We start from the raw sequence: 12,562 nt of genomic DNA, 5'->3' as shown, positions 1-12,562 counted from the left end.
AGTCGCCCTTGCCCCCTAGTGGCCGATGCTCACACAGTCACCAGTGAACACACCTTCGGTCCGCACACGGGGCTCATGATCCAAGCAGTGTCTGGTATACTGATTAAACTCTTTTCTAAAAAAAGTTTATTTTGGGGGCGCCGGGGTGGCGCAGTCGGTTAAGCGTCCGACTTCAGCCAGGTCACGATCTCGCGGTCCGTGAGTTCGAGCCCCGCGTCGGGCTCTGGGCTGATGGCTCAGAGCCTGGAGCCTGTTTCCGATTCTGTGTCTCCCTCTCTCTCTGCCCCTCCTCCGTTCATGCTCTGTCTCTCTCTGTCCCAAAAATAAATAAATAAACGTTGAAAAAAAATAAAAAAAAAAAGTTTATTTTGAAAGAGAGCGAGAAGGGGCAAAGAGAGGGAGAGAGAATCCCAAGGGCACTCCACACTGTCAGCACGAAGCCCCACGCAGGGCTTGAACCCACAAACTGTTGATATCACGACCTGAGCAGAAACTCAAAGTCAGGCAATTAACTTACTGAGCCACCTAGGCGCCCCAACGATTAAACTCTCAATTGAACGTCAGACCTGATTTTAAAAAGTGTGCATGGTAGGGGCGCCTGGGGGGCTCAGTCGGTTGAGTGTCCTACTTGGGCTCAGGTCATGATTTCTCCGTTTGTGAGTTCGAGCCCTGAATCGGGCTCTGTGCTGACAGCTCAGAGCCCGGAGCCTGCTTCAGAATCTGCGTCTCCCTCTCTCTCTGCCCCTCCCCTGCTAATGGTCTGTCTCTCTCTGTCTCTCAGTAATAAGTAAATGTTCAAAAAAAATTTTTAAAAAGGGTGCATGGGATTACTACTAAAAAAAAAGGATTACTACTAAAAAAAAATACAAATGATGCATAGATTGCAAACTAGTGGAGAGAAAAGGGAGAGAAAGACAACATAAGACAAAACCAAACCAAATATGCAACTACTTTAAAGAAGCCTAAATGAGAGGGGGTGGAACTCATTGCAAAAATGAGGACAACAGAATCACAAAATAAGGTGGTAGACGTCAATAAAATATATCCCTAATCACATGCACAAGAATGTATTCTGAGTTTAAACACTTCTGGCTGCCTCCACTGCTTCTACCCCCCTGGCTCCGTTCCCCCTCCTCCTCCTCCCTGGGCTTCCTCTCCCGCCCCTGTCCCTGGGCTCTCTTCCCTCACACAGAGGGATTCTGAGTACCCAAGGCAGATCAAGTCCCTCCCCTGCTCAGAACGTTCCCTTGGCTCTATTTCACCCAGAGTAAAAGCCAGACTCAACACCGTGGCCCATAAGTCTCTTCACCATCTGCTTCTTTTTCCCTGTCTGACCTCATCTCCCCCCCACCCCCACCCCTTGCTTGCTCCTCTCTAGTCACAGGGATCTCCTTGTTGTTCTAAAATACCAGACGTGTTCTCACCTCAGGACCTTTGCACCGACTTTTCTGTCTGCCTGGAGGACTCTTACCACTTGGCTCACTCCCTCATTACCAACGGAGAATGGATAAATAAACTGGGCATAGTCACACAACGGAATTTGCAGTGAGAACACCCTATAACTACCCGTGCTAAGGAGACTGAATTTCACAGTGTCGAGTGGAAAAAGCCAGGCACTAATGAGAATGTATTTTCTGACTCCATTTACATAAAATTCAAGGCAGGAAAAAAACCCATCGATGCAGTGGATGCAGTGATGCAGTCAGAAGTCAGAATGATGGTGACCTTGAGGGGAGGGGGCATGGCCTGAAAAGAGGAGCTCCGGGGGGGGGGCCTGGAAATGTTTCTTGGTCTGGGAGCTGGTGGCACGGGTGTGTTCCACTGGTGAAAATTCATCCCGCTGTATACTTACGGGTTTGTACTGTTTTGCACGTGCGTCTGCTTCAATAAACAGTTAAAAAAAAAAAAGAGGGGCGCCTGGGTGGCGCAGTCGGTTGGGCGTCCGACTTCAGCCAGGTCACGATCTCGCGGTCCGTGAGTTCGAGCCCCGCGTTGGGCTCTGGGCTGATGGCTCAGAGCCTGGAGCCTGTTTCCGACTCTGTGTCTCCCTCTCTCTCTGCCCCTCCCCCGTTCATGCTCTGTCTCTCTCTGTCCCAAAAATAAATAAACGTTGAAAAAAAAAATTTTTTAAAAAAAGAAAAAAAAAAAAGAACCTCCGCCTTCCCACCACTCAGCTTAGGAAACAGGCCACTTCCAGCCCTCACGCCCTTCTTTCCCACGACAGGTGCTTTTATATCCGCACACCCTGCCCGCCGCCTCAGTTCCTCCCCTTGGCTCGCTAAGCTCACATCCCCGCGCAGTTCAAGGCCGCCCTCCTCGAAGGACACAGGCTGCGGGTGGGGGCTGGGCCAAGTTGGGTGCTGGGGGTGGGGAGGGGAGGGATGGAGCTTCACGAGGCAGCCAAGGCCTGAGAGGTAACGTTTCTGCTATGCCCTTGCTCTAAATCCTGGGGTGGGGGGTGGGGGCGCGCCCCCCAGTGCTCAGAGCCCAGTGTCTGGAAGGTGGGACTCAGAGCTGAACCTTCCCCTTCAAGTAGCCATTTGAAATGCAACCTGCTTATTCGCATGCACGCTCTCTTGTCTCTGTTTCTCTGTTTCTGTGTCTCTCTCCCTCCCTGTCTCCCTTCCTCCCTCCCAATCTCTCTCTCAAGAAGGGGGGGGGGGAACCAAAAAAAAAAAAAAAAACCTCTCACAATTATTTACATAAAGCTTTATTACATCAGACTATAACCAAAGGACCCAAGTTCAGACTCTGAATCTTGGAATAAACTTTGAATAAACAGTAGTGCTTTTCTTTCTCTTTTGTACTGTAATGTTTATTTTTAAACTCATTTTTACTGGCAAGGTTTTATATATATGAGGCTCAAGAAAAGAAAATGTTCACGCTGCATTTTCTTTTTCGTCTGGCCATTAATATTGCTCGCTTCATTTTCTGTTTATTACTGGAAATGATTTTGCCATATAGGGCATGAGGGCACTTGGCAGGCCTCTGTGATATCCTGTGGGATACGGAAGGGTGTGGCGTGATTTAGGAAGCTGGGGGTGGGGGTGTGGAGAGGGGGAGTGGGTTCCAGGGGAAACAAGGGAAGGCCGAAGGCCAGGCAGGGACCCAGGTGGGACCGGCCCTGGGGTCTCGGCGCTGGGGAACTGGATCAATTCCAGTCGCAGTGAAGGTAGAAACCACAGAACGTTGTGTCTGATTGGCTTTGGGGAGAGAGAGGGGAGGAGCCAAGGAGTGCAGGCTGATCTGCGCAGGCCTGGTGCCTGGACCAGATGACTCGGTCTAGGGGGCTGTAAATAAAGAAGGAAGGGCCGATCAGCCCAACCCCTGCTGTCGCTGAGAGCTTCCTGACCACCTTCCTAGTTCACTGGGCCCTCATAGCAGCCACCTTACAGATGAGGAAACAGGCTCGGAGAGGGGAAGGCCCCAAGCTGCAGAGAGCAGGACTGGAGCCCCAGGTCTCCTACCTAACCCCGTACTTGGAAATTTTAAGTTCACGGCTCGGGTTGTCGCTTTCGCTCCCATTAGGAAAAAAAACAAAAACGAACCCCCAAACCGGAAACCCAAAAACCAAAAGCGCTTGACTGCAAAGCCCAGGGGCATTTTTGGAGTGGTGGTATTGCCAGGAATCCTAGTTGTGATGGTCCTTAACATGACTCTGCATTTGTCAAAACTCCTGGAACTGTACACACCTGCATACACGCGGGCGCGCACGTGCACACGACGTTCACTGTTTGTAAATAAGAATGTGAAAAAAAAAAACAAAAGCAGGGGTGCCTGGCTGGCTCATTGGGTAGAGCATGCGACTCTTGATCTTGGGGTCCTGAGTTCAGGCCCCACATTGGGAGTAGAGCTTCTTTAAAACACCAACAACAACACAACCAAGAACAAATACAATAAATGTAGCCAGAATCAGGACTGGCTATTAGGGGCTCCTGGGTGCCTCAGTCGGTTGAGCGTCGGACTTCCGCTCAGGTCATGACCTCGCAGTCTGTGAGTTCGAGCCCTGCGTCGGGCTCTGTGCTGACAGCTCAGAGCCTGGAGCCTGCTTCGGATTCTGCGTCTCCCTCTCTCACTACCCCTCCCCCACTCTCTCTCTCTTTCAAAAATAAATAAACATTAAAAAATTAAAAAAGAAAGAAGGAAAGAAATGTGTTGAGGGGGGCATCTGAGTGGCTCAGTAAGTTGTCTGACTTCAGCTCAGGTCATGATCTCACAGTTTGTGAGTTCAAGCCCTGCATGGGGCTCTCTGCTGTCAGCACAGAGCTGGCTTCAGATCCTCTGTTCCCCTCTCTGCCCCTCCACAATCTCTCTCTCTCAAAAATAAAATCATGAAAGAAAGAAGAAAGAAAGAAAAAGAAATGTGTTGGGGTGCCTGGCTGGCTCAGTCAGAAGAGAGAAGAGCATGCAACTCTTGATCATGTCATGAGTTCGAGCCCCACATTGGGGGTAGGGATTACTAAAGTAAATTAACTTTAAAGAAAGTGTTAGTTTCATTAGATGTGATTAGGCAATGTAGTTATGTAAGGAAATACACTCCTCCCCTTTAAAAAAATTTACTTATTTCTGAGAGACAGAGAGACAGAGCACAAGTGGGGAGGGGCAGAGAGAGGAGACAGAATCCCAAGCAGGCTCCAGGCTCTGAGCTGTCAGCACAGAGCCCAACGTAGTGCTCAAACTCTCGGAACTGTGAGATCATGACCTAAGCCGAAGTCAGACTCTCAACCAACTGAGCCACCCTGGTGCCCCATCCTCCCCCTTTTTAGATGCTCAGTGTGTTTAAATGGATGTGATGTCTGTCACTTGTTTTTTTTTTTTTTTTTTAAGTATTCAAAGCAGTGGGAGGAGAAAGAGGATGAAATGGCAAAATATTGATGGTTCTTGAAGCTGGGTAATGGGCCCCATGTGGGTTTACTGTCGCTCTGTTATCTGGAAATGTTCATAATCTAAGTTGAAATTTTTGAAAATAAAAAGAGTTTGGAGGCACCCAGCTGGCTCAGTCCATGGTGCACATGCCTCCTGATCTTGGGGTTGTAATTTGGAACCCCCACGTTGAATGCAGAGATTCCTTAAAAATAAAATCTTTAAGGGGCGGCTGGGTGGCTCAGTTGGTTAAGCGTCCGACTTCGGCTCAGGTCATGATCTCACGGCTGGTGAGTTGGAGCCCCGCATCAGGCTCTGTGCTGACAGCTCAGAGCCTGGAGCCTGCTTCAGATTCTGCATCTCCCTCTCTCTCTCTGACCCTCCCCCGTTCATGCTCTGTCTCTCTCTGTCTCAAAAGTAAATAAACGTTAAAAAAAATTTTTTTAAATAAAAAAAAATCTTTAACAAAATTTAACATTTCTAAGGAAACAAATAAATGAATAAATCTTTTGTCTGTTAAGCACAACTTGGAAAATACAGGAAACTAGAGAGACAAAGATACCTTTGCCTGAAAATCCCACATCACTACTGTAGTTAACATTTTGATGTATTTCCATTCAGTCTTTTCTGTTTTATTCAGACTATAAGAAAGTGTGTGTGTGTGTGTGTGTGTGTGTGCGCGCGCGCGCGTATTTTACATAACTGTGTGAGCAAATTGTTTATACAGCCCTACTTTTTCCCTTCTTAAAACGTAAGCTGGTCCCCTGTTAAAACATCTTTGTGTAAACACAATTTCTAATGTTTGCACGATGTTTATTCAACGAGGCAGCGTTGCCAGACATTGAAGCTGTTTCCAATTTCCTCCCATTATAAATAATGCCGCGATCCACATCCTTGTATGTCCCAGAAGCAGGATTCCTGGGCCAAAGGGTGTGGACTCTGGCAGCTCAGTCAAAATCTCCGTAGGGTTTCTGCCTGACCCAAAGCTGAAATGACCTCCTATGGTTAAAGCCAGATCTCACTGCTATTTGTTATTTCCTAAAGGTTTGATTCATGACTCAGGTTCATGAAAGGATGTCTTTTTTTCCAGTTGCAGGAAACAGAAATCCATTCACACTAGCTTATGTCAAAAGGCGGTTGTATCAGTCAGCAAGTAAAGTAGAACATTCAGCTCGGATAAACTATCTTGCCATGTCGATTGCTGAGATACTAAAATAGTTCTGGGTTGGCTGGTAAAATCATGCTTCCCTGAGGCCCACAAAGTATCCCTCACCATGACCACTCCAACTGCCCCGGTCCCTCCCCCCGGGACTTCCCAGCCCTCCCCACAATGCAGCAAGGAAGGTATTGTTGTCCGGCCCGGCAACGAACCACGCTGATCGCTTAGTGCCCAAAGTACTGGCTGTTAAATATGTTTTATTAGTCTCATGCAAGTAACAGAAAAGCTGACTCCAATGGCTTTTGCTGTAAAGGGAATTTGTGACTGGAAAATCCACCCTTGGCTGGCTTCAGCTAAAGTTGATACAACAGTTCAGCAACGTCACCAACAACCCGATTTCTTTCCATCCCTCTGCCCCATCTTTTCCAGTGCCCTGTCTTTTCCCAAGACGGCTGCCAGCAGCCTTCCCACCTCTGGGAACCTCATTCTTAACCCGAAGTTAAAGGAGGGCACCTTTGGCTCAGCTTTCCCTGCCAAAGTAATGAGGCTGGCTCTGATTGGCGGGCCGAGGTCACGCGATCATGCCAGATCTAGTCACATGCCCATCGCAGGGCCAATCCCTGTGGCTGAACGCCCAGATTGGCGGAGCCAAGTCACATGTACCTCATTGGTAAGGTGAGTGGTAAACACCAGCTGCTGAAGCTACAACCGGGGTGCGGATTGTTTTTAGCCATTTTCTGCTGTCTTTTCTGCCCAGTTTCCCATTTGTAAAAAGGAGGTAACAATGACGCGCTCCTCCTAGGGTTGCTGTGCAGATTAAATTAGTTGGCTAGGGGTGCCTGGGTGGCTCAGTCGGTTAAACATCCGACTTCAGCTCAGGTCATGATCTCACTGCTGGTGAGTTCGACCCCCACATCCGGCTCTGACAGCTCAGAGTCTGGGGGCCTGCCTCGGATTCTTTGCCTCCCTCTCTCTCTGCCCCCCCCCCCCCCCCGCTGTCTCTCAAAGATAAATAAACGTTAAAAAAATTAGTTGTTTAATGCCAAGCACTTAAAACGGTGCTCGGACACAGAAAGCACTTAATGCTATCTGCCCTTGTTGTCACTATGTGATCTTTCTCAGCTCTGAAGGCTGCAATTCTCTGCAAGCTACTTATGTTCTGCACTCACCCTCTTTCTAGTTACTATTGCTGGGTAACAAATCTCTCCAAAACATAGTGGCTTAAAGCAACAGTCAGGCTATTATCTCTCACCAGGCCTGCGGTCAGATTTGGGGGCAGGATCCCCCCGGGGCAGTTCTGGCTTCGGATCTCAGATGGTTGCAATCAGCTAGTGGCTGAAGCAGGGACAGAAGCAGCTGGGGACGGGGGCGGGCGGGCAGCTCTCTCTCCCCATGTTGTTTTAGGGCTTTTCCACGTGGTCTCTCCACGTGGATCAGTTTGGGCTTCCTCACAGGCTAGTGGCCTCAGGGCGGTTGGCATTCTCGCAGGGTGGCTCAGGCCCCAAGTGTGTTTCACAGAAGAGGCGGAAGCCGCCTCCAGAGAGAGGCCACACAAGCCTCGCTCCTCGACGAGAGGGGTGTCAAGGTTCAGGGAAAACATATGGAATGGGAAACGTTGTTACAGACATCTTCGGAAATTACAGTTGGGCTCGTGTTGGTACTAACGCAAGACCCACCCCTGTACAACCAGCGTCCAATACCATCCACCTGGGTCACGGCCTCCACGTCCCAATTCTAAGTGGAAATGGTTTATTGAGAAGTCTTAATTCCATGGGATCAAAACAGGATAGTTTCCTTTTGTTTTTCAGTTACTGCTCCTACCTGCTCTCTGCGTTAATTCCTTCCCTCCCCTCCCCTCCCCTCTCCTCTCCTTTTCCTTTCCTTTCCTGTCCCCCTTTTCCCTGCTGGATAAAGGCCGTAGGGAACCTTGATGACAATTTCACCAGATCCTCAGATTTCTCTCATTTTCATTCATTTTGTTTTTACTAATTTTTTTTTTCTTATTTGAGTATAGTTGACACACAATGTGCCTTTAGTTTCAGGTGTACAACACAGTGATTCAACATCTGTATACAGACCATCTGTCACCATACAACCTTATTACAATATCACTGACTATTTCTTATGCTGTATCTTTTTCTTTTTCCTTTTTTTTTTTTAAGTAGGCTCCATGCCCAGCGCAGATCCCAATGTGGGGCTTGAACTCAAAACCATGAGCTCAAGGCCTGAGCTGAGGGGCGCCTGGGTGCTGACAGCTCAGAGCCTGGAGCCTGCTTCCCATTCTGTGTCTCCCTCTCTCTCTGCCCCTCCCCTGCTTGCATGTTACCTCTTTCTCTCTCAAAAGTAAAATGAAACATTAAAAAATAATAATAAACTACATGATGAGGGCAAAATACAGGCTGGCACCCCCCACCCCCCAGGGAGGATCTGTGTGATATTCCTCGGACACTCCTGGCTCCCCGAGAACACAGGAAAGGGGCTTCAGTGCTTGCCACGGTGATGTGGGAAACTAAGGCGAATGAAAAATGAGCTTCCTTTACTGCCCACAGCCCATTGACAAGTCCTTGAAACTGGCGGAGTGACCCCTAGGAGCTCAGCTGCCCCATGCTGACACTTTGCGAAAGGGAATCTTGGCTTCAGGGTATCCTGACCCCCCAGGCTCCTCTAAGTTCCTTTAACATAGAAAAATTCCTTTGGAGACTTCCTTTATCTCCACTCCCCCGAGATACATGCTGGCAATGATACTCCAAGCTTATGGCCCCCACATATACATCTGAAGGGTCCCATACTATTTAGTTTTACTAAATAGTAATATGGCATTTCCATAGCAACAGCTAGCCCTTCAAGGTCCCGGCAACCTTGCTCCCCAAATACCTTCGAGACTCACTCTATCCCTGATCCCCTCCCAACCTGAAGGTATGTAATCAGTTACCCGTCACGACCCCAGTGCAGCTCTTCCTGCCCACGGGTCCTGTCCCCGTGCTTTAATAAAATCACCATTGATTTTACTGACCATTGATTTTGAAGATCAAAGACGTCTTCAAGAATTCTTTCTTGGCTGTTGGCCCCGGGCCACCCCACCTCACCCCAAAACTTCATCATACAGACCGTCCCCAACTTACGATTTTTTGACTTTTCGACTGTGCATTCAGTAGAAACTGTTCTTCAGATTTTGAATTTTGATTTTTTCCCCCCTGGATTCATTTATATGGGGTACAGTACCCCCAGGCTGGGCAGTGGCAGCGAGCTGTAGCTCCCAGTCAGCCCCAGGATCACAGGGGTAAAAAACCTACTCACTTTCAACCATTCTGTACCCATATAACCATCTGCTTTTCCCTTTCAGTACAGTATACAATAAATTACATGAGATATTCAACATTTTATTATAAAAGAGGTCATGTTCCCGATCAAATGTTTACTTCTCAGAGACGTGCTGAGAACGATTGAACACCCTAACATCACACCGCATAGGGGCACCTGGGTGGCTCAGTCAGTTGAGTGTCCGGCTCCTGATTTCAGCTCAGGTCACAATCCCAGGCTTGTGGGATCTCGTATCGGGCTTTGCACTGAGTGTGGAGCCTGCTTGAGATTCTGTCCCTCCCCCATGCCCTCTCTCTCAAAATAAACAAACATTAAAAAAAAATAAAACCACACCGCATCACTTTCTTTCCCTTCCTTGGGCTTATTTCCCTTCATAACATGACATAGCACTCAACCAGCCATTGTATCACACATTTCCTTGTTTATTTCCTTATTTTTTATCCTCTCATTAAAATATCAACTACAGCTTAGCAGGATTTTTTCATCCCCCTTCCCCACCACGCTCTATCCCTAGGTCCTCGGCACATCGAAGGCATTCAGTAAACATCTATATATATTTTTGAATGAATGAATGAGTGGACATATTTTCCCACTAGCCATTGCCCCAACCAGACTTTGACTTCCCTGAAGGGCAGAGCCTGCGTATGTCATAGTGTATCCTCAGCACTTAATATCTGATGGAAGCAAGTAGTCAACAAATGCAGGTAAAATGAGAAAAGAATACAGACCTGGCAGAAAGTAGATCTTGTGCAAATGGGCACAAGAAATCTTTTCAGGGTGATGGAAGTGTTCTAGAATTGGATTGTGGTGATGGCTGTACTACTCTGTAAAAGCAACCCCAAATCACCAAAACACTTAAAACGGGGGACTTTTATGACCTCCTTTGTATACAACTATTAAAACAAAGCAAAATGTGTGTTGAGGGAGTAAATGTTCCCTAAGAGGTGCTGGTCTTCTGAGCCTTACTCTGTGCCCCGACTGTGCGGGCACAGTGGTGACCAAGACAGCCTTTGTCCCTGCCTTCACAGGCCTACAGTGACAGCCCAGGGGCGTGGGGACCACGATGGGGAAGCAAGGGCAGGGTGGTCAGGGATGGGATTCCTCCAGGAAGCACAGGAGACTGCTGATCCGGATGGGAAGACTCAGGGAGCACTTACTAAAGAAGCCTACGGCTGAACCAGAGCCTGAAGAATGTTGTTGATGGCTAAGACGCCAATTTTTAAATTTTTAAAAAAAATACTCTTTCTGCCTTAGCATCGGGTCAGGCAGGTCTGTCTTTCCGAGCCACGGCTCCGGCTTTCCGCGAGTTCCCGAGGACACGGCCACAAGGGGGCGCTGCTCTCCCGCGCTCGTGCTCATCCACGTGGCTAAGCTAGAGCCTGGAGGTCCGGCGGGGGCAGTGGAGGGCGGGGGCTGTTTCGGGGAGGGGGGAACCTTTCCAAAGAGACTCCGGCACCAAAGCCGGTGAGAGCCGGGGGCGGGGGGGGGGGGGAGGGGGGGTGTCGAAGAGCAGCAGAGCGCCGGCGCGGTGGGGTGTGTTCCCCGGGAGACCGCCGGCCGGGCGGGCGGGAGCGGGGGGGGGGCGGGGGGAGGGCCGCCCCTAGGCTGGAACGCAGGGCGGAGCTTTCCAAAGAGCGTGGGGCAGGGGGCGGGGCGCTAGGCACTGCCTCGCGTGGAAGGTTCTAAAATAGCCCTAGCTGCTCGGCTAGCGCTTGGAGTGGAGGCACCTCGAGGGGCGGGGCTCCAGCAGGGGGCGGAACCCTCCTGAGAGCACGGGGAGCGGGGCACGTGGGCTATTTCCCCAGGGACGGGGCGCGGGGGAGCCGCTGTGGGGGTGGTCAGGGCTTTCCAAACGGAACTGGAAAGGGGGCGCTGAAGTAGCCTGAGCTGGATGCCCCAGAAAAATGACCTGGATGGCAGTAGGATGGGGCGGGAGTAGGGATGCAGCACTGTGGGGTTAGGTGGGACGAGGTTACCAGATAGGGCGGGGGTGTTAATTCGGCATCTCCAGGGTTCTGAGAGCCCAAGGCTGAGGGAAGTGGAGGGTGGCAGGTTAACCCCAGATCTATGGTCTCTGTGGAGAGACGAGCACCATGAAGAGCCAGTCTCCGTCATGTGTGGGAAGATGGGGAAATTGGCTAAGGGGAGTCTGTGGGAGGTCCTCGGGAGATAACGGGCCTGTGGGGCTCCTGGGACCAGAACATCTGCATCTACAGGGACTACTGGGGCAGGGGCGGCTGAGAAAGAGGACTCTGGACACAGGAAGAATAGTTTTGGGTAAAGATCAGTGACAGGGAAGAGGGTTTTGCCTCTGTCCCTGATTCTGTGTGCGCAGCGTGGCCTCGGTTTCCCCGTTAGTCCGAAAGTCTGAACCATCTCTGTCCAAGCCCCAGGCCCTTTCTGCCCTTCTCCCTTGCCAGCGCAGCGGTCTGCCTTGTTGAACTGCTGAGCTTGCCTCTTCTGTGCCTGGCCCTGTGCCGGGACACCAAAGTGACTGAGACACACCCAGACTCACCCCTCGCTCACAGTCCAGTGGGGGACCAGATAGCGACTGCCCAGAATGGGTCAGGGCTGGGACTGAATTAGGGCCTGGAGGGGGAAGCCCCGGGGCCCAAGTGGGGAGGGGCGCTCCTGACTCAACCTGAAGGGTCAAGCTTTGGATGGGAGGGGGCGGGGCAACGGAAGAGGCTCCCTAAGAAGAGGTGATACTTTAACTGAGGCCTGAAGAATGAGTGGCATTCTCTGGGCAAAGGTGCTGTGTCAGGAAAGGTGTTGTAGGCAGAGGGAAGGGCATCTGCAAAGCTTGGAGATGAGAAAGTGTGGCTTATTTCTGCTAGAGTCCTGTGCTCCCTCCCTGGGGATCCCTGGGCACGCTGGTAGAGCTGTCTGGCACAGGTCCCCTAGTCCAGGGTCCACATCTGGCTTATGGGCTGTAAACTCCAGAGGGCAGACTCTAAGCTTATTCCCTTGCAGCCTGGTGGTTTAATGATTGGCCTTGAGGTTGGCTAGGAGCTGGGTTTGAATCCCAGCTCCCCCACAAATCAGATGTGTGGCCTTGGGCAAGTGACTGAATTTCCCAATCCATCAGCTGGGGATATAATCTTGGGTTTCACAAAATCAATCACCTCATTTTCAAGAGCTATAAATAATTAAGCATATAATTTATACATTGCATATTTTAAAGTATGTAACTTGTAGATTGTATCAAGGGACCCAAGA

Source organism: Lynx rufus, unplaced genomic scaffold, assembly GCF_022079265.1.
Source record: "Lynx rufus isolate CCGP_SWC_20201006 ecotype Redwood Valley unplaced genomic scaffold, mLynRuf1.p SCAF_16, whole genome shotgun sequence".
In the NCBI taxonomy this organism is placed as follows: Eukaryota; Metazoa; Chordata; class Mammalia; order Carnivora; family Felidae; genus Lynx; species Lynx rufus.
The sequence above is the reverse complement of the archived record's forward strand: the minus strand, read 5'-3'. Positions refer to the sequence as shown.